The 14,218-nt window shown below is 47.2% G+C and overlaps 1 long non-coding RNA gene across 1 annotated transcript; it reads left to right on the top strand.

Annotated features, from left to right (window-relative positions):
- Positions 1–1,201: 1,201 nt before the first annotated feature.
- On the top strand, positions 1,202–6,119 carry LOC117090739. The gene is made up of 3 exons (XR_004440119.1): positions 1,202–1,340; positions 5,592–5,596; positions 6,106–6,119. It is a non-coding gene; the product is annotated as an uncharacterized LOC117090739 (long non-coding RNA).
- The last annotated feature ends 8,099 nt before the right edge of the window (positions 6,120–14,218 follow it).

Here is a 14,218-nt window from a genome sequence, read left to right on the forward strand (position 1 = left end):
ACATCAACTACTTAAAAAATCCCAAAGATCTCATAGAACTCCTCACATCACATTGGATTAATCTATTACACCACAGAAGCAATCATGTTAGTATGAGTAACATGAACATCTTCTCCACCGCATAAGCCTAAATCAGACCGAAATACTTCACCGATGCTTAACAGCCCAATATTAATAAATATAAACAAGCCAGTATTATCTGTACTGTTAATCCAACACAGGCATGCACTTAAGGAAAGGTTAAAAAAAGTAAAAGGAACTCAGCAAGCCTAGTCCCGCCTGTTTACCAAAAACATCACCTCTAGCATTACCAGTATTAGAGGCACTGCCTGCCCAGTGACACATGTTTAACGGCCGCGGTACCCTGACTGTGCAAAGGTAGCATAATCACTTGTTCTTTAAATAGGGACTTGCATGAATGGCAACACGAGGGTTCAACTGTCTCTTACTTTCAACCAGTGAAATTGACCTGCCCGTGAAGAGGCGGGCATAAAACAATAAGCGAGAGAAGACCCTATGGAGCTTAATTTACGAATGCAGCCAAACACCCACATAAATCCACGGACTCAAACCTACTACGCCCGCATTAAAAATTTTGGTTGTGTGGTGACCTCGAGCATAACTAAACTTCCGAATGACCTATGCCAAGACAAACAAGTCAAAGCGCAATGCCCAAATTGATCCGATAACTTGACGAACGGAACAGGTTACCCTAGGGAAAACAGCGCAATCCTATTCTAGAGTTCATATCAAAAGTAGGATTTACGACCTCGATGTTGGATCAGGACATCCTAATGGTACAGCAGCTATCAAGGGTTCGTTTGTTCAACGATTAAAGTCCTACGTGATCTGAGTTCAGACCGGAGCAATCCAGGTCGGTTCTATCTATTATATATTCCTCCCTGTACGAAAGGACAGAGAAATGTGGCCCATCATAAAGTGCCTTCATTCCAAAGTGACCTAGTCTTAATTAACAAAAGATCACACATACACCAATATGGCACAAGTATACATATGTAACAAACCTGCACGTTATGCACATGTACCCTAGGACTTAAAGTATAAAAAAAAAAAAAAAATCACACACACGCCCAAGAACAGGGTTTTTGTTAAGATGGCAGAGCCCGGCAATTGCATAAAACTTAAAACTTTACAATCAGAGGTTCAACTCCTCTCTTAACATTATGTTCACAACAAATCTGCTACTCACCATCATACCTGTACTAGCCACCATAGCATTTCTCACACTTACTGAACGAAAATTGCTAGGCTACATGCAGCTACGTAAAGGACGTAATATTGTAGGCCCCTATGAACTGTTACAACCCTTTGCCGATGCAGTCAAATCTTCACCAGAGCCCTTAAAACCTTCAACCTCCACTACTACTCTCTACACCAGCGCACCGGCCCTAGCCTTTTCCATTGCCCTCCTACTATGGACACCCCTCCCTATGCCCAATCCCTAATCAATTTTAACCTAGGACTTTTATTTATCCTAGCCACATCTAGCCTAGCTGTCTACTCCATTTTATGATCAGGATGAGCATCAAATTCTAACTATGCACTAATCGGAGCACTACGAGCCGTCGCCCAGACAATTTCATACGAAGTTACCCTTGCTATTATCCTATTATCAGTGTTACTAATAAGCGGTTCATTCACCCTTCACGCACTCATCACAACACAAGAACACCTCTGACTCCTCCCTCCTACCATCATGACCCTTAGCCATAATATGATTTATTTCCACACTAGCAGAAACCAACTGAGCTCCCTTTGACCTCACAGAAGGTGAATCAGAACTAGTCTCAGGCTTTAACATTGAATATGCCGAGGGGTCCATTCGCCCTCTTCTTCATAGCTGAATACATAAACATTATCATGATAAATGCCCTAACAACTACAATTTCCCAGGAACATTTTACCCCATTCACCACCCAGAACTATCACAACGTGCTTTACTATCAAAACACTACTCTTGACCTCTTTATTCCTATGAATTCGAGCAACATACCCCCGACTCCGTTATGATCAACTCATACATTTACTCTGAAAGAATTTCCTCCCACTTACACTAGCATTCCACATATGTGACATCTCAACACCCATTACAATCTCCGGAATTCCCCCCTCAAACCTAGAAATATATCTGACAAAAGAGTTACTTTGGGCCGGGCGCGGTGGCTCAAGCCTGTAATCCCAGCACTTTGGGAGGCCGAGACGGGCGGATCACGAGGTCAGGAGATCGAGACCATCCCGGCTAACACGGTGAAACCCCGTCACTACTAAAAATACAAAAAACTAGCCGGGCGACGAGGCGGGCGCCTGTAGTCCCAGCTACTCGGGAGGCTGAGGCAGGAGAATGGCATAAACCCGGGAGGCGGAGCTTGCAGTGAGCTGAGATCTGGCCACTGCACTCCAGTCCGGGCGACGAGCGAGACTCCGCCTCAAAAAAAAAAAAAAAAAAAAAAAAAACAGGTTACTTGATAGAGTAACAATAGAGGTCTTAGACCCCTCATTTCTAGAATCATAGGCGTCGAAACCACTCCTGAGAACCCAAATTTCTTGTGCTACCTGTCACACTCTATCCTAAAGTAAGGCAGCTAATAAGCTATCGGGTCCATACCCCAAAATGTTGGTTACACCCTTCCTGTACTAATTAATCCATTAGCCCAACTTATTATTTACCTCACCATGATCACAGGCACTCTCATTACATCACTAAGCAGCCTGATTCCTTGCCTGAGCAGGCCTAGAAATAAATATACTGGCCTTGCTCCAATTCTAATTTAAAAAACAAGCCCCCGCTCCACAGAAGCTGTCACCAATATTCCTCATACAATCTACCGCATCTATAATCCTCATGATAGCAATTATTTCCAACAAACCTATCTCCGGACATCGAACCATAATAAAGACATCAATCAATTTCCTCTCTCGCCATATAATAGCCCTTGCTGCCGGGCGCGGGCTCAAGCCTGTAATCCCAGCACTTTGGGAGGCCGAGACGGGCGGATCACGAGGTCAGGAGATGGAGACCATCCTGGCTAACACGGTGAAACACCCGTCTCTACTAAAAAATACATAAAACTAGCCGGGCGAGGTGGCGGGCACCTGTAGTCCCAGCTGCTCTGGAGGCTGAGGCAGGAGAATGGTGTGAACCCGGGAGGCAGAGCTTGCAGTGAGCTGAGATCCGGCCACTGCACTCCAGCCTGGGCGACAGAGTGAGACTCCGTCTCAAAAAAAAAAAAAATAATAGCCTTGCTATAAAACTAGGATAGCCCCGTTTCACTTTTGAGTCCCAGAAGTCACCCAAGGAACACCTTGATCCCGGCCTACTTTCTCACATGACAAAAACTAGCCCGATCTCAATTATATATCAAATTCACCCTTCAACTAATATCAATATTCTCCTAACCCTATCAATCCTATCTATCATAGCAGGTAGTGAGGAGGCTCAAGCAAACACAGCTACGTAAAATCCTAGCATACTCCTCAATTACACACATAGGCTGAATAATGATAACACTAATACAACCCGAATATCACAATCCTTTACCTAACGTATACATTATTTAACAACCACTGCATTCCTAACCTTAAAGCTAAACTCAAACACCACAACCCTCTACTATCCCGCACCTGAAGCAAGTTAACCTGATTAATACCATTAATAGCATCCACTCTTCTATCCATAGGAGGCTTACCCCCATTAACTGGCTTCCTACCAAAATGAATCACCATTCAAGAACTTATAAAAAACAACAACTTCCTCATCCCCATCATCATCATTATTATAACCCTGTTAACTTATACTTCTATATAAGCCTAATCTATACCACCTCCATAACACTGCTGCAAACATCTAACAGTGTAAAAATAAAATGACAATTCGAAAACACAAAATCCACACTCCTAACCCCCGCTCATTATTCTTACCACCTTCCTCCTACCAATCTCCCCACTAGCCCTAACTATTCCCTAGAAATTTAGGTTAAATAAGACCAAGAGCCTTCAAAGCTCTTAGTAAGTTAAACCACACTTAATTTCTGAAATGTATAAGGACTGCAAAACTCTACTCTGCATCAACTAAATGTAAATCAATCACTTTAATTAAGCTAAGCCCTTGCTAGATCAATGGGACTCAAACTCATAAAAATTTAGTTGGGCCGGGCGCGGTGGCTCAAGCCTGTAATCCCAGCACTTTGGGAGGCCGAGGCGGGCGGATCACGAGGTCAGGAGATCGAGACCATCCTGGCTAACACGGTGAAACCCCGTCTCTACTAAAAATACAAAAAACTAACCGGGTGAGGTGGCGGCGCCTGTAGTCCCAGCTACTCGGGAGGCTGAGGCAGGAGAATGGCGTGAACCCGGGAGGCGGAGCTTGCAGTGAGCTGAGATCAGGCCACTGCACTCAGCCGGGTGACAGAGCGAGCTCCGTCTAAAAAAAAAAAAAAAAAAAAATTTAGTTAACAGCTAAATACCCTAATCAACTGGCTTTAATCTACTTCTCCCGCCACAGGGAAAACAAGGCTGGCGAAGCCCCGGCAGAAATCAAAGCTGCTCCTTTGAATTTGTAATTCAACATGAAAATCACCTCGGGGCTGGTAAAAAGAGGGCTTTACCTCTGTCCTTAGGTTTACAGCCTAACGCCTACTCAGCTATTTTACCTCGTTCTACCTATGCTCGCCAATCGTTGGTTTTTCTCAGCAAATCACAAGGATATTGGAATCTTGTACTTACTCTTCGGCGCATGGGCTGGAATCATAGGCATAGCCCTAAGTTTTCTTATTCGAGCCGAACTAGGTCAGCCCGGCAACCTATTAGGCAACGACCATATTTACAACGTTATCGTTACAGCCCGCATTTGTTCTAATTTTCTTTATAGTCATGCCCATCATAATCGGAGGCTTCGGAAACTGACTAGTACCATAATCATCGGCAAGTCACAGAGAAAGCACCACCAGAGGGGCTGCATGAACCAGCAGCGACCCCAACCCAACGTGCTCAGCGGACTGGGCACACACACACACTGTGGACACGTGTGAATATGTTCCAATTAACGTGATGTTACGTAATAATCAACAATGTTAACCCCACGACTTCATTACATGGCATCTGGCACATTGAGACTTTTTATTCTGTCTCTCTTCCTATACGAAGTGGAAAATAGGTCCAAGATCATTCACAACAAATTATTGCTAATTGCAAAAAAAAAAAAAAAAACTTCCTACCCTCACCTTGGAGGATCTCAAGGCAACACCTCGTTCTTTGGGGTCATGATTTGGACGCTCTCCAGACCCCTAGGTGGGTCGCAAACTGCAAGAAATCCCCAAATGGGCAGTTTTGGGGCCAGCACGGATGCCAGCCATACATCCAGGCAGGTCTTGGCAGGTTGCTCCGTGACCTCTGCTGGTTCACTAACCTTTTCTTCCACTCAGAACCCGCCAGGAACGAGGGCACCGGCCCGCGCGTCTCTGCTCCCAAGGCTACATCCACTACGTTCCGCTGCACTCTGGGTTCCATGCCTTAGATCCCAGGCACCTTAAAGTTGACATTTCCCCACCAGCCCTCATGAAGATGATACTCAGATAACGTCCTTCCTCTCCCACCTGGTCAGTACCCAGGGAGAAAGGAACCCAGGTCTCAGTTTGATTTTCTGCCAGTCCATCGAAAAAACAGCTGACCAGCAGCACTGGTGCACAGCACTGCCAGGTTACCCGTGAGGAAAACAAAGCAAAACGAGATATGCTCAAGTCAGCTGCGTCAAGTGCTTCTACATCCCTGCTCCAACAAGGAAAGACAGGAGGCCGGGAGTGTGGCTGACACCTCTTGTCCTTCCTCGTTGGGTCAGGGATACAGAAGCATTTTGGGAGACCGAGGCAGGAGAAATGCTTGAATTTGAGACCAGCCTGGGCAACAGAGCAAGACCCCGTCTCTACAAAAAAAAAAAAAAAAAATACAAAAATTAGCCAGGTATGGTATCGAACCTGTAGTCCCAGATACTCAGGGGGCTGAGGTGAGAGGATCACCTGAGTCCAGGAGGCGGAGTTTGCATGGAGCCAAGATTGCACCACTGCACTCCAGCCTGGGCATCAGGGTGAGACCCTGTATCAAAAAAAAAGATAAGAAATACAGGAGACCACTAATAATTCCAAATAGTGCCTGCTCATTTGAAATCTTTTCCAGATATGGTGAAGGAAATCATTTTTCTTCCTACACCCATTCTAAGGAAACGTTTCTATTTTTCTGTTATACACTTTGGTAACCTGCCATTTCAGATCCTGGCCTCTTTAAGCAGGACTTGCTGGAGTGCCAGCAAAGCAGCGCTCTGAAACCTCAGCATCCTCAGGCCCACCTGGAGGGCAGGTGAAGGATGCTGGACCTCCACCTCCAAAAGTCACACTGGGTGGGCAGATCTGGGGTGAGGCAGGGTTTGCACTTCTAATGCATTCCAGTCTAGGGCCACACCACCCTAACACGCCCATCTCATCTAATGCATACCAGAGGGAGAAGCCACGTGGGGTAGGTCACAGAGCAAGCGTCCAGGCACCAGGTCACCAGTTGTCTATTTAAATGCAAACCCGTCAAACAGCTTAAGTCAAACAGGTTCACCTTCCTAACACACTGGCCAACAGAGCTAGTGATAAATATCACTGCTGTTAGACCTTCTGCTCACTGATGACCAGAGCAATGGCCTGAAACATCAAAGCTGAAGGGTGTGTGCCACGGTCGGGGCTCTGCACACCCCCATCCCAGGCCATCTCACACGGGTGCCTTCATCGGCACCGGGGTCTCACAGATCAACTCAACGCTCACACTTACTGGGACGCAACCACCCTTTCAGCCCTTCATGCGTCTGTACCCTATAGCAGTGTTCAAGGGAGGCTAATTTAAGAAAGAAATGTAATACGGACATCTGTGAACTCTTCCTCCATATCCACTGAGTGGTCGTCCAGAAAGAGAAATATTAAAAAGAAAAAGAAGATTTAAGAGTCAAACACAGGGCCGGGTGCAGTGGCCCATGCCTGTAATCTCAGCACTTTGGGAGGCCAAGGCGGGCGGATCACATGGGGCCAACAGTTTAAGACCAGCCGACCAACATGGCAAAATCCTGTCTCTACTAAAAATACAAAAATCAGCCAGGCATGGTGGCACATGCCTGTCATCCCAGCTACTAGGAGGGCTGAGGCAAGAGAATTGCTCGAACTGAAAGGCAGAGGTTGCAGTGAGTGGAGGTTGCAGTGAGCCAAGATCATGACACTGCACTTCAATCTGGACGACAGAGCAAGACTCCATCTCAAAAAAATAAAAACAGGCCAGGCACGGTGGCTCATTTGTGTAATGCCAGCACTTTGGGAGGCCAAGGTTGGCAGATCACTTGAGGTCAGGAGTTCAAGACCAGCCTGGCCAACACAATGAGACCCCTGTCTCTACTAAAAATACAAACATTAGCTGGGCATGGTGGCAGGCACCTGCAATCCCAGCTACTCGGAAGGCTGAGACACAAGATTGCCTTGAACCCTGGAAGCAGAGGTTACAGTGAGCTGAGATTATGCCACTGCAATCCAGCCTGGGTGACAGAGCAAGACTCTGTCTCAAAAATAAAAATGATAAATAATAACAAAAGAAAAAAAGATATGCATTCCTAGTCCCTTGGAGCTGCAGCAACAAAGCTGGTGATATATTTTGGGTGTTTCTAATCAATGTTTTCCATGAGCTACACTGCAAGTCTCAACCTTGACCCTGCTACAGTAATCATCTATTACAAATTAAAACAAGAGCCATAACTCTGTCTCCTACTAAAATATTCTAATTGAGACATGTTAACAGAATACACTTCTTTGGGTGGGAAAGTATCCACCAGGGTGGGGAACAGACGGCCCACCGATTGTGCTGTGGCCCTAACCACCAAGGACTTACGAATCATCCACAGCAAGGCTGGTGACTCAAAAAGAACACTAAATTGCTCTTTGACATTAATTCTTAAACCTTGGGAAACCAAAGTTCTCTTTGTAACAGACTTGACAAAGGATGAAGTCAGAAGAAGCTCAGCAGAGACGCACCAACTCTTACCTGGGGAGACACCCTTTGCTAATCACGTCTGGATTAACGGATGTGCTAAAAGCATCTCTTCCAACAGGGACACAGACTGCAAACAGGAATGCCGTGAACACCTTCCCCAGATAACACAGTCCTGACTCATCCACCCCTCAGGAGGTCCCCAGACAAGTCCAATAAGGAAATGACCCCACAGCAGATTCAGGTGCAGGCAGTGAGGGTAGTGGTGTCGGGGAATTCCGCCGTAAACCTTGGCAGCACGCAGGGAGGTGTACCCAGCTGGACAGGTGAAGTCAAAAGTGCAGGATGATCTGGCCATTCCAAATATGCAGGGCATTCCAATTTTGTTAAAATGAAACCCAGCCTTTGAAAAGGCCTGGACTTCCCACAATGTGTGGTATTTATAGTGTGGAGGGCACTGTAGAGAAGTTATCAGAGGGGTCCTGACGGCAAGATCCACGGAGGCTCTGCCATGTGCCAGGCATGAGACAACTATTTCCATAAAACACCTCATTTCACCCTACACAGGTCCAAAGACTGCTCCACATTTCACCCTACAGAGTCCACAGACTGCCCCACATTTCACCCTACACAGAGTCCACAGACTGCTCCACAGTCTCCCAGGCAAGAGTTGGTGCATCTCTGCTGACCTACTTCTGACTTCATCCTTTCACAACTGCTTCATGTTTCACCCTCCACAGAGTCTACAGACTGTTCCACATTTCACCCTACAGAGCCCACAGACTGCCCCACATTTCACCCTACAGAGTCCACAGACTTCTCCACATTTCACCCTACAGAGTCCACAGACTGCCCCACATTTCACCCTACACAGAGTCTACAGACTGCCCCACATTTCACCCTACACAGTCTACAGACTGCCCCACATTTCACCCTACAGAGTCCACAGACTGCCCCACCTTTCATCCTACGCAGAGTCCACAGACTACCCCACATTTCACCCTACACAGAGTCCACACACTGCTCCACATTTCACCCTACACAGAGTCTACAGACTGCTCCACATTTCACCCTACAGAGTCCACAGACTTCTCCACATTTCACCCTACACAGAGTCCACAGACTGCTCCACATTTCACCCTACAGAGTCCACAGACTGCTCCACATTTCACCCTACACAGAGTCTACAGACTGCTCCATATTTCACCCTACAGAGTCCACAGACTTCTCCACATTTCACCCTACACAGAGTCCACAGACTGCCCCACACTTCACCCTACAGAGTCCACAGACTGCCCCACATTTCACCCTACAGAGTCCACAGACTGCCCCACATTTCACCCTACAGAGTCTACAGACTGCCCCACATTTCACCCTACACAGAGTACAGAGACTGCCCCACATTTCACCCTACAGAGTCCACAGACTTCCCCACATTTCACCCTGCAGAGTCCACAGACTGCTCCACATTTCACCCTACAGAGTCCACAGACTGCTCCACATTTCACCCTACACAGAGTCCACAGACTTCTCCACATTTCACCCTACACAGAGTCCACAGACTGCTTCACATTTCACCCTACAGGGAGTCCACAGACTGCTCCACATTTCACCCTACAGAGTCCACAGACTGCCCCACATTTCACCCTACAGAGTCCACAGACTGCCCCACATTTCACCCTACAGAGAGTCCACAGACTGCGCCACATCTCACCCTACACAGAGTCCACAGACTGCTCCACATTTCACCCTAGAGTCCAGAGACTGCTCCACATTTCACCCTACACGGAGTCCACAGACTTCTCCACATTTCACCCTACACAGAGTGCAAAGATTGCTTCACATTTCACCCTACAGAGAGTCCACAGACTGTTCCACATTTCACCCTACACAGAGTCCACAGACTGCTCCACATTTCACCCTACAGAGTCCACAGACTGCCCCACATTTCACCCTACAGAGTCCACAGACTGCCCCACATTTCACCCTACACAGAGTCTACAGACTGCCCCAAATTTCACGCTACACAGTCTACAGACTGCCCCACATTTCACCCTACAGAGTCCACAGACTGCGCCACCTTTCACCCTACGCAGAGTCCACAGACTACCCCACATTTCACCCTACACAGAGTCCACACACTGCTCCACATTTCACCCTACACAGAGTCCACACACTGCTCCACATTTCACCCTACACAGAGTCTACAGACTGCCCCACATTTCACCTTACACAGAGTGTACAGACTGCCTCACATTTCACCCTACAGAGTCTACAGACTGCCTCACATTTCACCCTACACAGAGTCCACAGACTGCCCCACATTTCACCGTACAGAGTCCACAGACTTCTCCACATTTCACCCTACACAGAGTCCACAGACTGCCCCACATTTCACCCTATGGGGTCCAGAGACTGCTCCACATTTCACTCTACAGGGTCCACAGACTTCTCCACTTTTCACCCTACACAGAGTCCACAGACTGCTCCACATTTCACCCTACAGAGTCCACACACTGCTCCACATTTCACCCTACACAGAGTCTACAGACTGCCCCACATTTCACGCTACACAGAATGTACAGACTGCCCCACATTTCACCCTACAGAGTCTACAGACTGCCTCACATTTCACCCTACACAGAGTCCACAGACTTCTCCACATTTCACCCTACACAGAGTCCACAGACTGCCCCACATTCACCCTACAGAGTCTACAGACTGCCCCACATTTCACCCTACAGAGTCTACAGACTGCCCCACATTTCACCCTACAGAGTCCACAGACTTCTCCACATTTCACTCTACACAGAGTCCACAGACTTCCCCACATTTCACCCTACAGGGTCCACAGACTGCTCCACATTTCACCCTACAGAGTCCACAGACTGCTCCACATTTCACCCTACACAGAGTCTACAGACTGCTCCACATTTCACCCTACAGAGTCCACAGACTTCTCCACATTTCACCCTACACAGAGTCCACAGACTGCCCCACATTTCACCCTACAGAGTCCACAGACTGCCCCACATTTCACCCTACAGAGTCCACAGACTTCCCCACATTTCACCCTACAGAGTCTACAGACTGCCCCACATTTCACCCTACACAGAGTACAGAGACTGCCCCACATTTCACCCTACAGAGTCCACAGACTTCCCCACATTTCACCCTGCACAGAGTCCACAGACTGCTCTACATTTCACCCTACAGAGTCCACAGACTGCCCCACATTTCACCCTACAGAGAGTACACAGACTGCTTCACAGAATACTACCAAAGGGGATCATCAAATGATCCCCAAGAGGTAATGAGCGCCTTAAAAGTAAGAAAGCCAACCTCCTCCCCCTCTCTTAACTCCCTCTCCTCATTTCCGCAGAACCAAAGACATATGAAGGGCCAGTGACGCCCCACTGAAGAACGCTCTCCTGCTGGTTCCACTCTGTACATAGGGAGCACAACACTGCTCCGTGCTGCATGAGGCTACTATTCTATACTACACTAGTACGATCTGTGTGTTCTATTCTATACTATTCCATTCTCTACGATAGAATACGACAGCTTCATTCTATACTACAAAATACTGTACTATCTGTTCTATTCTATTCTGTTTTCTTCTATACGGAAAGGAGTTAGCCAGCTTGCTTTAGGCAGACAGTAAGGGAAGGGTCCCAGAGAGCCTCCAGCCCATGTTTTGTGCAGATAGGGGGACTTGCACGGGGGGCTCGCCGAAACATGCTCATAGCAGACTAAGGGTCCTCATGCACACGGGGGAATGGGGTGGAACCACCAGAAATGTGCTCCTTAGACAGCGAGCCCAGCCCCATCAGCTTCTATATAAAAGCCCTTGCAGTCAACTGGGAAAGGGGCGACCAACAACCTGCTCTCAGGACCCCTCTTTTCGCTGAGAGCTTAACTTTTAGCTTAATAAGTTCCACTGCACTCACTCTTCGATGTCCCCGTGCCTGTTTCTTCCTGGTCAGGAGACAAGAACCTGGACCCAGCTGAGCTAAAGAGCAAAACTCCTGCATCAGTGCTACAGAACACTATCCTCTGTGTTCTGTGCCATGCGACTCTACTATTCCACACCACACTACGTAATATTAATACTATGCTGTGTGTTCTAATCTAGACTGTATTATGCTATGCAATACTACGTCATTAGTTCAACTGTATACTCTACAATACTATCCCACTTGTTCTATTCTAGACCATGTAATACTATTTGTCCTATTGTATATACTATACTACATAATGTTACACTGTTTCTTCTATTCTATGCTACCCTATATACATTATACTATTTCTTCTATTCTGCGCTACTCTATAGCATTCTATTCTGTGTGTTCCATTCTATACAATACCTTGCATCATTTTACCATGTTCCACGATACAAGAGTAGAGTCAGTTATACTTTCATAATCTCTTTTCCAAGCTCTTATCCAGTAAGAAATGTGATGCTTTACTATGCCTCACATAAATGCACATTTCATGATAATCAATGCCATTTCCTATGGTTATAGAATTCTGTCTCTATGATTCTATTGATACGGCTTCTTTGGGCTTTTCTGTAAGTCCTCTGCAGTGTCTGGTTTCCTAGTGAAAAGATGACTAAGGTTCCGATAAGATCCTACAAAACCAGCATTCACACAGGCTCACCTGTGTGCACACTGCTGGACTCCGTGTTGAAGGAGTGACAGGAAGACAGACGGCTTTCGGCGGATGGAAGGCAACAAACACAGAGTAGATTCCAGAACTGAGACATGTACCAAGGCTCTGGCACAGCTGAGGGTCGATCCCAATTCTAGCCTCTCACACAAAGGCAGAGGAGACTTAGCACAAAGAGCATGGAACTTTGCTTTCATAAAGCAAATGCTTACCATCCACTGTGAGGAGCTCAAGGAGAAATGGCAGTAGGCTCTACTAATAACTACTGCTTTAAAAAATGGAAGGGGGCTGACTCTCTTTTCGGACTCAGCCCGCCTGCACCCAGGTGAAGTAAACAGCCATGTGGCTCACACAAAGCCGGTTTGGTGGTCTCTTCACACAGATGCGCATGTCATTTTGGTGCCGTGACTCGGATCAGGGGGCCTCCCTTGGGAGATCAATCCCCTTCCTCCTGCTCTTTGCTCTGTGAGAAAGATCTACTTATGACCTCTGGTCCTCAGACCAACCAGTCCAAAGAATATCTCACCAATTTTAAATTGGGTAAGCAGCCTCTTTTTACCATCTTCTCCAACCTCTCTCACTATAGCTCGACCTCTTTCTCCTTTCAATCTTTGCGCCACCCTTCAATCTCTCCCTTCTCTTAATTTCAATTCCTTTCATTTTCTGGTAGAGACAAAGGAGACACGTTTTATCCACGAACCCAAAACGCCGGCGCCGGGTCATAGACTGGGGGAGACAGCCTTCCCTTGGTGTTTAATCATTGCAGGGACGCCTCTCTGACTACTCACCCACGTTTCAGAGGTGTCTGACCACGCTGCAGGGACGCCTCCCTTGGTCCTTCACCCTTAGTGGCAAGCCCCGCTTTTCTGGGGGAGGGGCAAGCACCTCGACCCCCTTCTCTCCCTGTCTCTACCCCTTCTCTGCTTTTCTGGGAGAGGGACAAGCACCTCAAACCCTTCTCTCCCTGTTTCTACCCCTTCTCTGCTTTTCTGGGGGAGGGGCAAGAACACCCACCTCTTAATTTTGCGCCCCAGTCCATTACTTCCACTCCCCGACCCCTTTCCTGCTTTTCTGGAGGGCAAGAACCCCGAACTCCTTCTGTGTCTCTACTCTCTCTTTTCTCTGGGCTTGCCTCCTTCACTATGGGCAACCTTCCACCCTCCGTTCCTCCTTCTTCTCCCTTAGCCTGTGTTCTCAAGAACTTAAAACCTCTTCAACTCACACCTGACCTAAAACCTAAATGCCTTATTTTCTTCTACGATGCCGCTTAACCCCAATACAAATTCAACAGTAGTTCCAAGAGCCAGAAAATGGCACTTTCGATTTTTCCATCCTACAAGATCTAAATAATTCTTGTCCTAAAATGGGCAACTGGTCTGAGGCGCCTGACGTCCAGGCATTCTTTTACACATCGGTCCCTCCCTAGTCTCTGTTCCCAATGCAACTCGTCCCAAATCTTCCTTCTTTCCCTCCTGCCTGTCCCCTCAGTCCCAACCCCAAGCTTCACTGAGTCTTTCCAGTCTTC

The sequence above is a fragment of the Trachypithecus francoisi genome, unplaced genomic scaffold (assembly GCF_009764315.1).
Source record: "Trachypithecus francoisi isolate TF-2019V2 unplaced genomic scaffold, Tfra_2.0 Contig01108, whole genome shotgun sequence".
NCBI lineage: Eukaryota > Metazoa > Chordata > Mammalia > Primates > Cercopithecidae > Trachypithecus > Trachypithecus francoisi.